The sequence below is a fragment of the Topomyia yanbarensis genome, chromosome 2, assembly GCF_030247195.1.
Source record: "Topomyia yanbarensis strain Yona2022 chromosome 2, ASM3024719v1, whole genome shotgun sequence".
Taxonomy (NCBI): Eukaryota; Metazoa; Arthropoda; class Insecta; order Diptera; family Culicidae; genus Topomyia; species Topomyia yanbarensis.
The window spans coordinates 6,778,178-6,797,444 of NC_080671.1; the positions used below are offsets into that span (position 1 = coordinate 6,778,178).

The 19,267-nt window shown below is 38.0% G+C and overlaps 1 protein-coding gene across 11 annotated transcripts in view; it reads right to left on the reverse strand.

Annotated features, from left to right (window-relative positions):
- The window catches only part of LOC131681325 (uncharacterized), a 104,214-nt gene that overhangs the window by 71,073 nt on the left and 13,874 nt on the right, over positions 1-19,267 (reverse strand). Inside the window, exon 1 of one of the 11 annotated variants that reach the window (XM_058962069.1) lies at positions 18,497-18,756. The exons of 9 other annotated variants lie outside the window; for them this stretch is intronic. The gene's annotated coding sequence lies outside the window, so the exon portion shown is untranslated. Of the gene's footprint in view, positions 1-17,575; positions 17,594-18,496; positions 18,757-19,267 lie in introns of those variants that run through there. One more of the 11 variants, XM_058962071.1, reaches the window with a different exon arrangement.

Sequence of the window (19,267 nt, forward strand, 5' to 3'; positions counted from 1 at the left end):
AATTTGTTTAACGCAACATTTGCGTGTTAAGGGCACAAAACCTATAACAAAATTATTTATGAAACTTGCATTTCGACTTCCTCTCATCAGAATCCGTTAGTAACTTAGTGACGAGACTAAGCTCCTTAATGGAGAAAAATTAGTTTTTGCCCAAATTCTTCTCCACTACAGAGGAATATAGCATAGTGCATCTTGTATTGGCGAAACGCAAATTCCATTGCTAATTTATGTTTTAAGGGTTTCGTGAATAAATTGAAAATTTTGTTTGAAACCATAATACTCAGGCAAAAGCAAAATTTTGAATAAAACATCCAGTTTATGTGTGGAAAAGGATCATATGAAGACGCTTACGGTTTCTCGACGATCAAACCCTTTGACGGGATAATTTGTCATTTTTATCAAATGCGAATCATCGATGTCTATGACATGCCTTGGTATAGTAACTCCTTACTTTGTAGTTCCGAAAATCACCTTTCGACAACTACGCATGTGACTAAGCCAATGTGATTGTATCTTAAAATAAAAACAGGTCTGTGAGAAAATAAAGATCTTGGTCCGTATTTACGCAATGGGACTCATTGTAAAGAGGGCCAAGTCTGTTCTTTGACGTGAGACAAGTTGGTACACTTTAGCGATTCGTAGTAACACTGCCTGAGCTGGACTCCTGCCAACAGAAGACAAAAGATTAGCCCGTAAGATTTAAGGCCTGTCTCTAATGATCCTGCCACTTCTAGTTTTCCGATCTGTATACATCACATCCTTGCTCTTACTTGAGTACTATGGCTCTAAAAAAATTCATAGCATTCCCTACTTAATAATCTCTAGCTAAATGAATGTCGTTAAAAATTCGAGCAAAGAAGGAGGGTTGAATTATCTTTAATGAACAAAAATAGCTAAACTGACTGGATAATTTTTAGCTTTTTCATAGAACATATTTTCTTCATGAAGATATTATCATGCAAATAGGTTGCACTTTATAAAACCTACCACATGTATCTCGAAAGTGCTGAAATGTCACATGGTAGGGAAATTGTGGGAAAAACCGACACTGTGGGTAAAACCGACACCCCACAACTTTCCTAGAAATCAAATTTTTATTCATTTCATAATTACACATTATTATTAGTACGTTTATGTAGAGCATTTGAAGAAAAATTGGATTTACGTTAGTGCGCCGAATGTCATAAAAATAAATAAAACATACGACAGCAGCATTCATACTCGTCTGGATGTTAAATTTCGTTGGTAGATTTTAAGGTTTTAACCGAACAAAAGCTTTTCAAATCACCACAATTTCAGTACCTATTATTATCGGCCTTTCCTATGATCAACTAGGTGCATTGAAGGAGTTTGAGAAATTCAATATTTTTAATTGCTTTTATAAAAAAATGTGCGCTGTTGGGGTAAAACCGACACGCTTTCAAGATGGTTGTGTATACTTGCGATACATTACAAAATGCTGGGGATCTTTGTGACACTTCAATTAGCCTATTAGAACACTATAGTATTAGCAGAAATACACAGAAATACTTTTATTGTGTTTATTTCTTGTAAGTCTCTTCAAAAATCAAAAAATGGAATTTTGCTTACTTGATTCTATCGAAGCTTTTGCTATTTCTGCAAAAAGCTCATCAAACGAAATTTCTAGTGTTCTCTTGGTTTGTCATAGACGAACTTTATCACAATGAGACAATGATCTTATGTATACCCAAATAGATCGTTGATGATCAGAGTCCGAAAAATCAAACCTGAAAAAGATAGTTTTACTAAGAAGTGTATGAATCCAATTAACAGAACGTATAACGCTTGCAAATCTTCTCTTACGAAATAAAATGATACTGAAGTTTGCAATGATGTGCGCAAGGAATATTTGGAAATACTGATATCAAGAAATAATCCTATAGCATAACATACTCTTATTTATAGACTACACTTTCGAACTTTCTTCCTCTCACTACATGATGAAGCAATAAAAACGCACATATTTGCATCATACATACTCACACTTTATTAATCACGCATATATCTCATTTTTAATAAAGATAAAGATTTTAATAAAGTGGAGAGAAAATAAATTAAAGGGGGTGTCGATCTTACCCCTATGGGGTGTCGGTTTACCCGCAGTACCTACAAAAAGTCACTTTGTTTTCCAAGTTTTACAACCAATAATTTTTAATGAAATTAATTTTTTGAAGCGCTAAAAAAATTAAGTATTGTTAAGAATTTTCTGAAGAAGAATCATTATAATTTTATTGTTTTTGTGGCAACTTAGAAAAAGTGTTAAGCTTAAAGTGTCGGTTTTAACCATAATTCCCCTACTGATTTTCGATGACGAGCAGTAAAGCCCTGTTGCATCTGGTCGACTACGAAAAAGGCATCAGAAGAATAGCGTACTTCCAAAAACAGGGATAGGTACAGAAGCATTTCGGGACGATAAACTAACATTTTCTAATTTTTTTTAGAGTAACGAATATGTTTCCAATAATAAGTACGCAAATCATATCAGCCACATAAATATACATTTGTCAAAGTGTAAATCCTTGCTATTACAATCCCTTTTCACCTTCCATTTTACACAAACAATTCTCTACAATGCAATGATCATATTAGCACTAACAACACACCATTTATAATTTTTTAAACCTAACAGGATTTCGATTTTTTACCGACTGCTTTCCGGACATCCCGTAGACGGCGGTGCTGGGTTATAACATTACACTACCTCAAACTACAGCACAAGGGAGGTAAGAAGATACTGATGCGCATGCTTAAAATTAACAACACAATTATTCATTTGTGTCCTCTGCTCAGATACAAAAATCCCATCCAGGATTCGATTTCTCATCTTCCTTATAAAATCAGGACAGAAAAACAGACCGGTCCATAAAACCGTTTCCCAAGGAGTAGGCATCACAAAATAAGTGTCACCACCCCCCAACACGTAAATATAATACACAATTTAATCGAAGGGGTGAATTATCACCGATATGGGTTGAACATTCCTGAATTGCCAGCAGCGCTAGCAGGGCTCAGAACAAATAACAATCATCGACATTGCTCAACTTCGATACCCGAGTGTTCCGAAAGAGACAACGACGCCGCCACACTTGCCCTAGTATTTCTCTAACCTCAGGACGAGGGTTGATGAAAAGAGGAAGGCATGGGGACGACTTGTCTTTCCGTGAAATTAGGGCAGAGGAGCTCAGATTCGCCTTTGATTCATCATAGCCCTTCTCTCGCAAACGATGCCACCAACAATTCGGATTGGCAACCCTAATCGAACGCCCAAAATCCATTTTCAGTCCACTCCGTGAGCCTCCCATTCCGTGTGCGCGGAGAGCATTGCATCCAAATCAGAAATAAGGAAGGTAGCAAGCGAAAAAAAAAACATGCTCTAACAGTCACAATGCTGTGGTGTGTGTTTTATTTGCTGGGTTGAGGCTAACGAGCCGAGAGTATATGAGGAAGAGGCAAAAATGTTATGTGGCAACACTAAAACACTCGAGAAGGGAACAATTGCTAAAAGCCAAATCAATAAAAATGTTTCAACTCAATTCATTGGAAATGCCAGTTCGAACGTTTTCGACTTGACTAGTGTGTTATTTATTACCGCGATCATTACATCTTTCTTTTCTCATGCAACGCAAACGTAATAATCTGCGATTAGAATGGCACAGATCCGAAGTACATAGCTGAAAGCAGCCATTACTTTCGACTTGCTACAATTTACGTAACGCAAAACCAGCAGAATTGATCGGTCGGTCACAGGGTGGGACCACCAGTTCATATCGATACGACAGCATCAGTCAAAAGCTGACACCCAACCCTGTAGAAGCGCAGTGGCAAACCCGGCTGTGTGTTCGCGAAATGTAAAAACATTTTAAACACGAACGTAAACTTTCATTTCCTCCATTTTAATTCGCACTCGTACACTCAGTGCTCTCTGCGCTGTTTCTCATTCGAAAGGTATATGTGTGTGGTGGTACCAATGCTTCACTTTGCTATATCGAACGAAAAACCATCATCATCAACAACATCGACGTCGTTTCTACCATCCTCGGCGGTTTCCAAGAGTCAAACACAAATGGTGTGAGTGACGTTTGAAGCTCTAAAAGTAAACCACCTAGAGCGCGCGTAGTTTCGCTCAAATTGCAAATATTTCCAAATCATTCTGAAATCCTCGAAAGCATGATTATTTCCAAAAGTTTGTCGACCAAAAAAAACAATCCAAGCTCAACGACCTGAAACGTCCTTGACCTTAGCCATCGTACACGCATGAAACGCCGCTGCACGCTACTGTGCTCGAGAACTCTCCCTGGATTCCGTTCCGACCTCACAGTCCTCCGGCTGGCCTGTCATCAATAGCGGCGGTAGCACGTTACCACCCCTACGCAAACTGTTCCCTCCGGTAGTACACACAAAACGTCAGAGTAGCAGAAGCAACAAAACAAAAACAAACCCACCAACTAACCAACCAACCAGCCAAACAACACACGTTGATGACGACGTCGACGACGCCGGGAGATTCCCTGACACGATTCAACTGACGTCACTGCCGTTTAGTCATTCTGCAAGCCAACGAACCAACCAACCAACCAACCAACCAACAGGCCCAACCAACAAAACTCACCCGTCCTAGTCAGTCAGCCAGTCGGTCGGTCGGTCCTATCGTCCGCTTGTAGCAGAGCAAAGCCAACCAGTGCCGGCACCGGCTTCATTCGATGCGGAATAAAAACAAAATTTCAGAAAATATGTGTGGCGTTGCGCTGCTTGCATGAAGACGAGGACGACGACGACTACCAAACAGGCAGGCAACCATTATGTATACGTACAACGCCAGAGTATGCACCTCTCTATACGTGTATTAAACACGAGGAACAGCTATAACCTTTACTGACAGCGTTTCGGTAGAGACGAGGAGATGATAGCAGGCGCGAAGCGGAAACAGAGCACCCACCCTCGACGCCCGTTCAGCGTCGTACAAAAGCGAACAGCAATAAACGATGAGGCGATGATGATGGTAGTAAAGCAGCTGGCGAGAAAACAACTTCCACTTTTTGAAATTTTTCCAACAAAACACCGGAGGAGGACCGGCAGATCAGTGGCGCAAGGTGGTGACCGCAGACCCGCTGCTGGAAGTCATGCCAGGGGGCCGCATCCAACTACCCGCGTATCATCAGTCAGGATCCACAACGACGCAGCAACGTGCCGCCGTTGCCGTCGCCGCCACCGATGCAGGACGTTGGCTGTTCGGTTGTGTCTGGAAATTGGGGTGGCGGAGAGGAGGAGTTTGCACGATGAGCGGTAGAAGCGATAATAACGTCTACGATGGCGCTGGTGTTGTGTTCAGGTCTCGTGCAACCGCTGTTCTGCTACAACTGTACCAGTCGATGAAGAATCAGCTGAGCGCTGAGTACACGCGACTTGAACCACCCATGCATTTGGGTGGATGTAGGGCGAGTCATGTCAGGTCGCCTGGATGACATATACAGGGCAGGAGATGGTAACTGATTGAAAATTATGCTAGGAACAGACTGGATTGTAGACAACAGACCAAGCGGTAAGCAAACACCACAGCAGGTGTATTGAGCGTTGATGAAGCCAAGATGGCTGCCTACGCATTTGATTGGTTGCTTCGATGCTTAAGCGAGTTTGTTTGCCTTTCGTTCACCGTTCAACCAGAAACCGGCATGGGCAACAATATAAAAAAAGAAGAAAAAGAGAATGGCAACGACCTCAAAGTTCGGTGTTTGCGAAGATTTGAGCACGCGACACGTCCACGCCACACCGCACCTGGTATAGAGCGAAACTGAGCAACAGCGATATGAAGCGACATGTCGCCAGAATCGTCATTTTTTTTTCATTCAGTGCGAGGTGATGCGCGATGGATGAAATTAATGTGCTTCAGTTAACCAGCGGCCCTAAAATGGACGTCGGTATGTGACAGTATGTATACGAGAGTAAAACAAGCTAAACAAAAATCAGAATAATGCTGCCAAACGGGAGTTTAAATGACATAACTGTACTCGAAATGTGGATGGAAAACTTTATGACCATCACTCAAACAAAACAGATATTACCGGCTAGGTGGTTCTGGTTGCAAAATTTTTCGCTAGAAGTTGCAGAAACGACAGTTGTTGCATTAAATCTAACGGAAACATATTAGCTTCTAATTTGATGCAGAGCATGTTCGAGAAATCGTGTCCGCAACATAGCAGCTAATTGCCAGTCATACCAACGGCACAAAAAGAACCCATCACAAATACATATTTAGACTAAAGGCACAGGCAAAATGCAAAACTGGTAGTATGAGAAAATGGTATTACCTCACATATCTCGCCAGCCACAGCCGTAACTGTTTCACTGTACATACGTTAAAAAAGCTAAAGGGAAAAGTCGAATCCATCTTCATCGATCCGTTTGGCTGGAGGTTCGATTAGTCGCCGTCATCAGTGTAGTGTGTACATGTGGTAACTAGATTTCGAACACACAAAAACGAAATGAGAAAATGGAATCAAACCTTTGACTATGAAAGTAGGTAGGACCAAACGCCAAGGGGAGTGGGAGGGTACGTCTTACAGTGCGCTCTTTCCCAATTGTCTTCAAACCGTGTGATACTTTTGCTCATTCTCCCTCCGATTTCTCTCCGCGCTTGGGTTTTTGTTCGAAGCAGATATTATGCTCACCGAAAATGATGTCTGTGCGACCATGTTTGTTGGATTATACGATTTTTATCTACGTGTACATTTTTACTCTCCTGCCTTTCGGATGCCCTGCTGAATGTGCGCTATATGTTACATTATGCCAAACGATGCCGATACCAACGATTGGCGGCCATTAATGTAGTCAGTTCAAAGTGTCGCATGCTTTAAATTCGGGGCACACAAATAACCCGGTTATATGTACGATATTAACATTTCAATCTGGCTAACACTGAATTAGTTATGGAATTTTCGTTTCGACTTCGTCTCATCAGAATCCGACACTAGCTTAGTTAACAGACTAAGCTAGCTCCGGATTGACGCTAGCTCCAAAAAACGGAGACATTATTTGTGTTCTTGGGCAAGGGTAATGTCCCGCAAGAGAAGGAGCTCATTTTTAAGCTGATAAGAACTAATGAAATCGAAACATTTGGATTGGTTTAGCAGGCCAATGCAAGATGCACTATGCTATATTTCTTCTTAGTGGAGAACAATTTTGGTAAAAACTATTTTTTCTCCATTAAGGAGAAAATTGTTTAAAACCATCTTTGCGCGTGAAGAGCACAAAACCTTTAAGCGGCCGTACACTAATTACGCAAGACTTTTTAGAGCTTTTCAACCTTCCCATCCCCCCAGATAAGAGTTCGTAAGATTTTGGTGAACTCCCCCTCCCCCTACATAAGATCTTATCATGATTATCGTAATAAAAAAATCGAATTTTTAATTTATCAAATAATAAGATAGCGAAAACGATATGTAGGGGAGCCCGGAGCTATTAAGACAGTGGGGGTAATTCGGACCCCCTCGATTTTTCAGAAAATGGCAAGACTTTCTGACTATCGTACATATTCGTGGAACCGCTATTCTGAAACATTAATTTTGAGAGCTGAAGTTGATTCTTTGTAGAAAGGAGATACAACGTGTTTCGTTGTTTTGCAATTCTCGAAACAAAAATCATTATAATGGAAAAACCGTGATTAAAGCAACAAATAAAAGTGAAAAAATAAAAGATAAGTGTTTTAAAAAGCTTGAGGCTCGTTTTTCATGGAATGATTTTTGTTTGGGTGAAAACAGATATATTTTCGAGACGCTCACCACTTTTGTGCGATATGAGCGTACGGGGCTATTCGGACCCCCTATTCCGTCAACCACAGTTCAGCGGCTTGCGGCTGCGCACACCATTGCACACGCCACAGCAAAGAAAATACATGGGCCGCCAATCGACAGCTGTGATATACCAGATGAAGTTTTTGTAAAACAATTTATTTATTTTTTTGCTTCTTAAGGAGTGTCTCTTGTAACTAGGTAAACATAATTCCATTATAAAAAAAAAATTAAAGAAAAATTGCGGTCTGAATTGCCCCGTAAGGAGGTCCCTACCCCTACATTGTAAATGGATGGAAAAACGTAGAGATTTGCAAATCGTCGCCTAGCGCTGCCATTGAGTGGTGCAAATGGACCTTTTATGGCACCAAAATGTAGCTGAGGTTTCAAACTAACAAATAGGACTTTTGTCTGGCAACTTTTTTCACACCTATCCACCTAAAAGGGCGATTTGCTTAAGTAGGTCCGAATAGCCCCGGGTTCCCCTATAGAATTATTACAAGAAAACTCATGACAAAATTAACCTGTATCATCTGCAGAATTTTAACTGCATGTCAATCTCGGCCAGTAGAAAGAATAACTGTTGTCAGATATTCAGTAACTCCAATTTGGTCCACATGATCTGCTTTGCTATATTCCACTTCCTTTGAATCTATTTTCTTGTGATGCAGAATTTAAAAGAGTTTATAACCTCTTCTGGCATGAATTTATTCTGAGTTCCAGCTGTGACGCTTATCGTACGCATAGCTCCGAGTTAACCATCTTCGAATTTTCTTGAATTAAAATACAGTTCACACTCTGGAAATATTCGACATTAAAGGTCTTTGACAATCGCATGTTAGAAAACATTCTCCAGATACCTTGCGGGTTTGAATCGAACGTTTGAAAAGAACAAAGTCGGTCTAACAACACGAAGGGTATCAACACTTCTTAACTTGTTAGGCATATTGTGACTCCACTTCCCGAACAGAACAATGTACAACCAAGAGCCAAAAAATTACTCATATTGTTTGATACACAAGGATTATATGGTACAAATGAAAATATTTACCTTTTCTCTATTATATTCGCTATTCTATTCTAACCCATGCACAGCCAGCATTGAAAAGCATCCTGGAAAACACTGCCGTTATTCATTAGTGTTTTTCTTGTCAACATTAATATTTGAAGCATATTATAATATGTCGCAAATATTAAAACGGCCAGGCCTACGAAGAAACGAGGACAACCGTACACCTTGCCCTGGCTAAAGAACCTAGGTTAAAGCGCCTTTACTCGCTCTGGGAATATTAGCAATAACTACATAATTCCTCAGAATTAGGAAGTCATTGCAAATATTATTCTGACTAGGGACACCAATCTACGTACCCTAATCTGTATATTTATTGCCTGCAACAATGCTACTGCTGCTGCTGAAAAACTGAATAGTGATCTAGGAAGTTTGAGTTCTTGGCTAAAATTTATTGATTGAGAAAAACTCAATGAACAGTGATTGGGTTAATTTTAAGTTGGATAATAATGTGTTAGAACGTGTCAGTAAAATTAACAGTTATGTGTCCAACAAAAAAAAATAAAAACACCTTTAACAGGCCAACGAGGACACCCGGGCACCCACAAACTAAAATGTTCATAACTATAGCTTCCTTTAACAGATTTGGACACCTTCAGATGTTCTGGATTCAGGAACTCACTTTTTGATTCTGTAATATTGAACCGGATGAATGGATCCGGCTCCCGGTAATCCGGACTTTCCGGAGCATTGTTCCAGTACTAGGGCATGATCCGTAAATTTCAATAATATCCCAGCAACATGAGTATCAAAACTCAAATTTTCTCGAAAGTCTGTTATTTGTTTTTACGGGACCCTATGGCAGTTTAAAAAATGTCCGGAATGTCCGTTCCGGGGTCAAATCACCAAATGGTTCCAAAACCACGAGGTATAGCCTACTGATGCAATTCCAAGAATTGTGACACCCATACCGCTAGTATTCCACTGAAATTCACAAACACTATCCCAGCACTGGAACATGCTTCCGGAAATCCGGACTCCCGGGAACCAAATGAAGTAATCCGATTCATTTTTACCAAGTATAAAAGTAACTCATCCGAACCCAAAACACCAAAAAGTATCAAAATCGGTTGGAAATGACCTAAGTTATTGGCATCTCAGGCAATCAGGAGCCCCTCCTCACTCCTCATCTTACTATTTCAACAATATTATTAACACATCGACTACACTATCAAAAAGATCGCAAAAATATGGAGTTCTGTGTCGGTTCATTAATTTTACACGTTAATTCGAAAAACATATTGTTTTCCAACTTTGTCGCACTATGGCGGTGTAGTGATCGAATACCGTAATATAAACTCTTACAAAGGAATCAAGGGCAAATGATGAAGGAGATATACAAAATACAACTGACTCTGAGATGGACAAGTCGTTGCTCTTTCCGGTGCCATAACGTACGTTATTTAAATATGGTATCAATAAAAACTCATATATAATAAAAACGGTACAGATACTTAGCAATATTAGTGGTACATTTCGATACAAAAGTTTATTCGAAACAGCTGTTTTTTTATAGTTAAGCCGAGCGGACTGCGTTTCCCGTCCGCCGAAAAGGGGTAATCGAAACACTGAAGTAATCCTACCGGATCTTTTGAAGTTCCTCTTCCAGCTTGGGTAAAATCTGTTACCTCTTCCAGAAAGATTAAACAAATAATCCTTCATCACGATGAAATTTAGCACTCAACTTTTCGCAAATGAACCTTTTAAAAATTCTTTTTAAGCTACGGTTTAAAAATTCTTCAACAATTGTGACAGCCTCAAAATCTTCACAGCCGCTTGAGGCAAAGCCTACTTTTCGAATCAAAAAATAGTTCCCTTTTCTTATTAAAAAGAATATTTTCCTTATGGATTTAATTTTTTAAATTTGTTTTATTTTTTTTTATTTCGATTATAGAGGTTTTAACCTTAAGGTCATTCGCCTCTTCGGGTTAGAAAAATCTCTTATGAAAAATGTCTAACCCTATGTGCGGGGTTGGGACTCGAACCCAGGTGCGCTGCGTACAAGCTAATCGATTTACCAATACGCTACGCCCACCCACACTTGTTTTATTATATTACGTAAGAAAGGACAAACCCTCCCTCCCCCTCAGAAGAATTTGTAAGATATTTTGAAACTCCCCCTCCCCCCATATGCCTCACATTCTTCGGTGGTAGGCAATACAGTGAAGACCCGTTTTTATCAGCCCCTTTGCGAATTTTAAGCTGATAAAACGGTGACATTGACAAAATTGGGACATATATTTTTCTTCTTTTTTTAAATAAACTGAAGCTAAAATATTCTTCATTGGTCTTTAGATATAGCCTCACAACCTTTTCTGATTATTTAGTTTAGATTCCCCTTAAGGGGGTGTGACAGCGCAAAATTTTTAAAAATTTATATTTTTATTTTTGCATTATTTGGATCTCTAAGATTAGAAATATATGCTCAAGAAAAGATTTACTCGAATTCAACTTGGTTCGTCTGCTAGAGCTCATCAAACTATCAATTTTCATATGAAGCTGTTAAAATCGGTTCAAAAAGCTGATAAAATCGGGTCTCCACTGTACATCCCATGACTGCAGCCAGGCGCTAATAGCATTTCATTCTAATGATGCACTGGCGTGTCAGTTTCATGCATACACAGAAGATACAAAAATACCCCAGAAAAAAACTGAAAGCTCTTTTTGGAGCTGAATAAATGGATGAGGTGGTTTGGTGCGAGGGAACCGCGCTCTCTTGCTTTTTAATTTATATTTGGCGTCAGGTGCGGGTTCATATAAATTCACCGCGTTGCGCGTTCCAGAGTGGCTCTGTGCTTCGTTTTCCTCTGGCAAGCGGTAGTGCGGGTTTGATTGACGAATAGATTAGCACTGGTTATTTCGTGATATAAAGGAGATGGTGTTGGTTTAATGGATGTTGATATGAATTTCTCTTGATGATTTGATACGAGTTACTTCGTAAAGCTTATTTACGAGTTTATAGGGCTTTTGTACACTACCAGGGGAGACTTAAAATACTCGGTTCTCGGGGCAAACTGGGAAAAAGTTTTACGTATCATCAATGTTTCAACACAGTTAAATAAGGATCCGTAAAACCAGAGGTTTATGCTTGACGGTATTTTTACATCCACATTAAGACCGGCTTAGTTTATGTGCGGCTAGACGACGCAATGTGCATTTTACTTATTTTGTTTGCGAACAAGTGAAAAGCTCCATTAACAATCATGTCCTGGTACTGCATTCGTTGTCGATTATCATACGTGATGATGGCAGGGTTATCGCAAAAAAATCCACCCTAAGAAACCTACTTGGCTAAGGTGTTTACATATTAATATCTAGTTCGAGGTAAAACGCGCACCCTAACGAAATATGATTATAGCTTAGCTATAGAACATTAATTGGGGGAATTTGATAAATATCATTCAACCAATATTTTCCCCTGTAATCGCAATCATAACGCTTTGCAAAATGTTCAAAAACATGTAAAGTATGTAATATTTCTAAATCATTATAAATTACATTTTGAAAAATTGCCAGGGCAAAACGCACTTGCGCGGGGGTAAACTTCACCACAACAAGGGGGCATAATTCACAACAGTGGGACAGAAAGCTCGTTGAAATTTTTTTTCTGTCGGGATTTCACAAATTTGTAGCTTTAAATTGGTTATGCAATTATTAGGTTTTCTGTTTTTGATTAGAAAGATGGGTAGGCAATGTCAGAGACATTACCGAAATGAAGTAGCATACACTTTAGGCTGTTAATAGGAATGCTACAATTTTTACTAATTTCTGGAGTTTTGTTAAAATAAGTTATTTCGGTATTTCTAATGAAAATAGCGAAATAACGGTACAAGTATATCCGATTCTCTGCTGTTGCCAGATGAATTGTTTCGCTCTCATTAAATGCTTTATTCAGGGTTAAGGATATACACGGTGTCTTTTTTTAACAACTTTATGCAAAAAAATTCAGCATCTCTGAAACTTCAGGCTATGAAAGAATGGGCTTTTCCCTTTCATTTGAAACCAAAATCAAAATAATCCGTCGGGGGGTCTAGAGCAACTTTTTTTTTTGAAGTTTTTTTTTTCGTGAAAACATAGATTTTACAATGGAACTAGTTCATATTTCTGCCCCTAGATGGTGTTTTAGACATTCGAACAACACTAAAAGTGAGAATCTGATAGATTATTTAATTGTCTACAACTTTGTTACCAACTAAAAACCGATTTGAAATTATCCCGAAAAGTAGTTTAATATTTTAACGAATTCTAAGTCTAAGTTAGTTTCACAGAAGACCTAGTGGTTTGTTAATTCACAAGCACTTTTTTTATTTGCCAAATAGTTGTGTTTAGTTCAATAATGAATTCAGCGGAATTTGAGAGCTTGGAAAGTCATCTTTTAGCTGAAAATTATAATTCCCTGATACAGGGCACCATTCATATTTTTGGGATGAGAAGTTTTAGATAAGTGTTGGCCAAACTAGTATGATATTAATATTCTTTTTCATGATGGTAAGTGATTCCTCCCGCAGAAACAGCCTTTTCAATTATGTATGCCATCTTTTTCATTTTTTCGATTGTTCTCAGGGATGACTGATAACTATTCTTACATGAATCTCCTACTCTGTTAGCATCTTCGTATAAAATTGACTTGTCCTGAACTTCAACCTTTATATTTGAACAAACTCAATGAAACTTTTAACGCACCATTGCAATATTTCGCGGATTTCATTGCAACGCTTGGTTCAAAACGCTGATTATCCGTTTTCAAAATTAACTCAATGTGACAAACAGTGAACAAAAAACTTTGAGTTTTTGGATCAAGATAATTTTTTTTTGGGATATATTCTAGGACTTTTATGTATATAAGGTTATTGTTGTGCTCAAATCATATTTTGTTTTCAAAAGTAATACATATCGCATAATCTAGGATCAATTTAGTAACGATATCTCGCATAATTGATAGGAAATGGCCGTAAAATCCAACTGCCACAATATGCTTTGCGGAGAAAATTTGAATAAATCATTTCACACTAGCCACTAATTTGGACAGTTACTGCTGTGGTTTGCGTTAAACTAGAAACGGTGTGTCCCAACATTTCGTCTTGAACGGAATTATAATAGCTGACTTAAGCGATCATAACCTAAATTATACGATGTATGGTCCTTTCTAAAACACCAGCGTAACAAAACATAAATGTAAGCAAACCCTTGTAAGCAAGCAATACCTTCCGATGAATGGTAGTCCCTTTGAACCTATCGGGAAAGATTACAAACCAAAAGCACAAATAGTTTTCTGACTCTGTCAAACATCCTAATTTTCAGAAGTTCAATTAGAATTGTCAACGTAATGAATCCCGTCTAATATTTTTATGCCACTAAACCCAATTATTTTTTTTTGTAATATAATAAGTGCGAGACCACTAGGCCTCGTGTGAAACTATCTTAGATATAACTTTGTTAAAATCTTAAACAACTTTTCCGGATGATTTCAGATCAATTTTTAGTGGTCAACAAACTTGTAGACAATTAAATTTTCTATACAATGCTCACTTTTAGTGTTGTTTGAATATATAAAGCACCATCTAGGGACAGAAATATGAACTATCTCCAGTAGTAAAACTTATATTGTTACGAAAAAAACTTCAAAAAAAAAAGTTGCTCTGGACCCCCCGACGGATTATTTTGATCTTAGTTTCAAATGAAAGGGGAAAGCCCATTCTTTCATATTCCGAAGTTTCAGAGATGCTGAATTTTTTTGCATAAAATTGTTCTAATAAATACACCGTGTATAAGGATGAATATGTTCGAATATTTCAGATTTCGATGTACGAGTACCAGTATTTCGGTATTTCCGTTAGAAATAACGAAATAACTGCTTCAAATGCCACCTGTCAGAAGATAGTCAAAATTGTAGCATTCGTATTAACAGGCTAAAGTGTATTCTACTTCACTCCGGGTATGCCTCTGACATTACTCACCCATCTTTTTTCGTTTAATAGATAGAAAAAGATTGTCGAATAAAACGGTGAATAATTTGTTAAATGTAGTTTTCCAGAACACAAAAAATTCTCCGTTCATTTAAAATTATATTTAAAATAAAACTTTCTCTTCTCCCTTTATTTTCAGAATTTTACCATTTACAAAAACCAAAGCTGGTTATTTTTGTTTTCAAGGGAATCAGTCTCTTGAAAATAAATGGGAACGATACCTTGAAATCTCTACAAAATTCAATGAATCAAACCCAAAAAGTTTGATCACTTCATTCTAAGTAAAACAGACGTTTGAAAGCACTCTCAATTGCAAAGGAAGAGGCATTTCTGAAAAATAGAGCGAATTAGGCATGGAAAATTAAGAATCATTAGCTTCAGTTTGTTACAGATTCTAAGAGTAATGAATCACTCAATAATGCAAACATAAGTGAAACCATCCAGCAGGCCCTGGAATTATAAGTCATGAATTAAACATCCACAGCACTAGAGAAATACTCCTCACAGTTTAAGAAATTGGCGTTTTGAGGAAGTCTAAAATATAAGCAACCATCTGTATTCGCTTATGTTGAAGTAACTAGAAGAAAAAATTGTTTTTTGTTCGCTCAGGTGCCCAACACCGCCTGTAGGCTGTTTACTTATTTTAAGGTTTTAATGTACCTGTCAGACCCCCTTGAGGGAAGTTTAAGCTAAATAATCAGGAAAAGTTATGGGGCGATATCTAGGGATTAAAGAAGAGAGCTTCGGTTTTATAAAAAGAAAGAAAAAAATATATGTCCCGATTTTATCAGCCTAAAATTCACCAGGGGGCTGATAAAAACGGGTCTTTACTGTATCAACAGTTGAAAACCATAAATTGAGTCACACTAAGATTTCAATTTAATGCTGACATCAAAATATTATTTCAATTTGTTGTAATTTTGATGTTTGACTTGGGATTAGATTCTCATCTTCACGTATTACGGTCATTAATAATATTTTCTCAGCTAGTTATGAGAGCGTTGCACATGTCTTTCTGCCAATCGATTTAAAACAATTTATTAGGTAATTTTTTTGGCTAATTGGAATGTAATGTGGAATGTGCTTGCTCTTCAGTTTTGATTGAATCAAATATTTTGAATGGTAAAATAAATACACTAATCGTCCTTTCAACGCAGAGGATACGTATCTACTAGTGCCCAATTTTTTTTTGGCTTGAAAAAAAATTTGTAGTTGGGCTTCGTGATAAGAAAAAAATTCTTGCAAGTAACGCAGGGCAAAATTTAATTTTTTTTGCATTTTTCGGATCTCTAAGACAAGAAAAATATGCTCAAGAAAGGATTTACTCGAATTCAACTTGGTTTGTCTGCTAGAGCCCATCACACTACCAACTATCAATTTTCATATGAAGCTGATAAAATCGGGTCAAAAAGTTGATAAAATCGGCGGTAGATAAAATCGGGGGCTGATAAAATCGGGTCTTCACAGTATTATTCAAAGGGTAGAAATAATTTTGATGTAAGAAAATATTGTTTACGCACGAATTTATCTTTTAACCATTAAAATGACAAACACGATTACAACCTTAACCATTACCCACAACATCAAGTTAAATTTTAAGTTTACTATCAATGTTTGTTCGGATTTCTGGTTGAAATAATACGCTAAGAAGTGTTTCAAAATTCTTCCGTACTCTTCAGCGAATTTTTTGGATAAACAAACAGGTTTGCGTTGAGAAAACAAACGTTGAGTTTTACGCATAATTGTCACATGCATATAGGGAATCCCATAGAACATGGGGCAATTAAGTTTATAACGGCAGCGAAGTCTTACGCAAAAAAAAGAATAATGTAGCTGGCAGCTAGAAAATCTTATGAAGTGTAGATATATAACACAGTATAGATCAAGACATTAATTTTCCATTAGAATTTCAAAATGTGGCTGAAAAGTTGATTATAAACTCCAAATCCGTTCAAAGAATAGAATGTTTATTCTGTTTCAATCATTTCAATGATATTTGATAACAAAAATTTAATTCAAATGCTAATTTTCAAGTCAAACGAAAATCAACCCTCAACAAAACAATTCTGAAATGCGTATGACGTGAAATTCTTTCCAGATACTAATCAACAACGACCTATGTTCTGTACGCTTCTCAAGCGGGACATCAAATTAAACGTAACAAGACATCACCGCGACGATTTCGTCTCCATTCTAAAGGTGTATAACGTCACCTGAGTGATTGACAAATTCATCAACAATAACAATATGATTACGAAATGAGTCATTTTTTCTAGGTCTACAATCCGAACGTGTCAAGCTCTCATTTGCAGACGCACACATCAACAGTTGCCCTCCGTTATTCCATATATATAGAAATTAATAAAATGGAAACTCCTTCGCCATGATTGCTTGTACAATTATCTCCAAACATCCGCGAGTGATGATTCCATGTTTCGGTTTTAGCATTGCAGTTGGTTATTGTTGTGCTTCTTCAACACAATGTTTCTTGTTTTCTTTGCCATTTGTGCACTTCCTGTCCTTCGCGACTTTTGCTTTGAATGTTCATTCCACAAATCAGGGTTTCTAAATTAATTTTATAATCAAACTGAGTTGTATCACTAATGAGAAATTATAGGAAATACTTAGGTGAAAAATCTCGATCGATAAAAACTAACTCAAAAAAAGGTTCTTGTTATGAAAAATATCAAGCAGTCACAACCATGAACGATATGAAACTCCAGATTTAAAATCACCTCGAACTAGGTATCAATTTCGTGTTTTCATCATTTCAATAGTAGTTTTGTTGTTATTTTGTTCGGACAGTTGAGCTTGTGCTGTCGCTACACTCTTCTTATTTTGCATTTCTTACACGGCCAAAGCTAGAACTCAACTTCGTCACTACACACAATCACTGACAAAGAATACTCCGGTTCATAGCCGCGCGTCGTCTCTGGAGTTCACTCATTTATACGATATATTTTTTCTGCCTTCTAAAGGCTTCTTCATCTTGTTCCACCTTTCCCATACCGCCTCGGGACGGACTGCTGCTAGGTTTCCCTGGATGCTTCTTGTTGGTGTTATTGCTGCCCTTCTGCCATGTAGTACCAACCAACGGCGAACAGAGACGACGTATAAAAGTTTATGATGATTTTCGAAAGCACACTTTTCTCTCTTGCGCTTCGTGTCGCTACTTCTGCTGTTGCCAACACTCTCAAAACACTTCTGGATGATTCTAACCTCAAAACTCACTTTTCCAATTAAAAATGTCACCCGCATGCAATCGATTTTCTTGCGTGATTATGAAATTTTTCTTCACTGTTTCCGCACATTTTTTCTACGATTTTTTTAGTAAATAACCAATAACAACAAAAGTGCTCACCAGTCAGAAAAAATAAAATTTTATATATCATATTTGTACACCTATACCTGAAGCAAGTTACTCAAATTTAAATAAACCAATCACAATAGCAGTATTGAATAATAATGCAGTCTAAAAGTGGTTTTTAATATCAATCAAAATTTACAGCGCACATCATAACCAAACCCCCATGTCGTGAAAAATCAATGACGATTCCGGACAGGGCGACTACACAACAGCACAGAAATTCGATTTCACATTCGGAACAAATGAACAGATTTTTTCTTCCATTGCCTTTGCTCCACCATTAACATACCCGAATCATGGCGAACGAGAAGAGCACTCGACTTGTCTCATTGATTAATTTTCATCATCACTTTTTCGATCCAAATCGGTCTGTAATCGGGCAAAATCCATCGTTAGACTATTCGGGAACCACTCAGTTATCGTTTTACAATATTTTTGGCCGAATTTGCACGACTTCACTTCGCAAAAGATTGATTAAAGATTGAACTCACAATTAAAATTAAAACATACGCCGACATCATTGTTTCTCTGTACCTCTTTGAGAGACGAGTGTGGCGAAAAAAAAACTTTCAATTCAATAATTATTATCCGACCAAAGAGGGCTGCCAACACACGGGCACTGGCCTATTGCAGCTGTGTTGGTGTGTCCACGGTTGAACAGACTCTTGTCGGTAGCTCCATTGAGAATATGCGGAAAAGTGTGCCTGTGGTCGTACAATATTTGCATCGGATATCAGCAATCGACGGCCAGCAGACAAACCCTCACACTCATACACTCACAGGTAGATTCATGCGCGGTATTGGTGTGGTGTTATGTCAAACTGGGTTCACTATAGCCGCTACTAAATCGCTTCATTTATTGTTCATCCCGGACTCACCAAACTCCTATCGTCACCGGATTGGGACAATCGAGGAAGAAAAAGTAATAGTAAGCAATTATTGACTGATGCGCGATGATAACTCATGTAACATTAATGGACGCTGTCTCAAAAGTCGTTTTCCGGTAGGGGTTATTGTACTCTTGGAAATGCCAAAAAATGAGCCTCACATTTTCAATCAT